Source organism: Lepisma saccharinum, chromosome 21, assembly GCF_977018435.1.
Source record: "Lepisma saccharinum chromosome 21, izLepSacc3.1, whole genome shotgun sequence".
NCBI classification, from domain to species: domain Eukaryota; kingdom Metazoa; phylum Arthropoda; class Insecta; order Zygentoma; family Lepismatidae; genus Lepisma; species Lepisma saccharinum.
The window spans coordinates 25,336,023-25,337,405 of NC_139249.1; positions in this window are offsets into that span (position 1 = coordinate 25,336,023).

Consider the following 1,383-nt stretch of genomic DNA (forward strand, 5'->3'; position numbering starts at 1 on the left):
TTCAGTTTTAGTTCTAGCAGGTCAAATGCTTATTTTCTTTTTGGGCAATGACAGGACCAAAATAAATTTCACTATAGTTAGTGAATGCAGTTCATAAACTTGTACCTTGCAAGATTTCTCTTTGTTCAACTGAAACACATTTTCTTAATGAAAACTATGTGATGCTCAATATGTAGGACATTTGTGACAATACTTCAAATTCCTCCTGGATGCTGGACATGCGACTAAAATGCAGGACATGTCCAGGAAAAAGAGGACTTCTGGTAACCCTATACCATAGTTTCTCAGATTGAATAGGACACAGCCCTTTGAAACAATTGGTAAATGTACACAGACAGATACAAGATCATAAGTGCAGATTATGAAGGCTCCTAGGTTTGATTGTTGTATAGAATATGACAGTGTTGCCCTATTGGTTTACATTACACACTCAATCTTACCTTTGTCACATTTGTGCCAAATTTCTTACACTAACTGCAAGCTTGTGGTTGAAATGGATGGGTAGCAATGAATGAAAATTGGAATTAGTGATGAATTAAAATAAGAGATACATTAGTAAAATGGCCCGTGCATGCATTTCGACTATCGGTAGGGGCATGTATATTTCGTTTTTGACGAAAAAATGAAATTTGAAAACACACATTGTAGTGTTAATTTTTTATGTTTTTGAATGGTGTGATATGCATTTTGTGACCATATTTTGTCACGAAATAATGTGAAATGAACTGCAAAAAGCGAAATTAACTCTTAAACACTAAATTCAGGGTTTATTCACCGACGCAACACCTTCTGAGGTCTGAATTATCCTGAGAGTTATGCTTTACACGGAAATAAACTTAATACTCTAATAACTACATAAATGTGCTATTAAAAGTGAAATGTTAATTCTGTGGAATAAATGCAGTTTTTAAATCAAATTTAGGATTATATTCACAATTTTAAAACCAATATTTTTTTTATATACCACTTTCATCCATTTTTTCACCGCTATAACACCGATATTTTATGCCATTTACTGCTTTTGAACCCGAAATTGACTGTTTTTGTACCGAAATTTTGCTTTTTTATTTACCAAAAATATGTGCCTCTAACTATCGGCCATTCCCACCAATTTTAAAAAGTAGACTAGATAACGAGCTAGTGAAATTAGAAAGACACAATTTGATGAAAGACAAGACATTATCAAAATCTGATTTCAATCCATACAGTTCACATATATCACTTTTCTGTCAAGAAATTATAGAATTTGATATTCCTCTTTCCATGTGCCTACCAATGGGGGTAGGGGGTGATTAGGCATAGTCATGTTCAAGCTCAACACACAACACTTATTTACCTTCCTTTCTAATGCTAGAGGTAGTGAAAAATAACAAAAAAGACAAA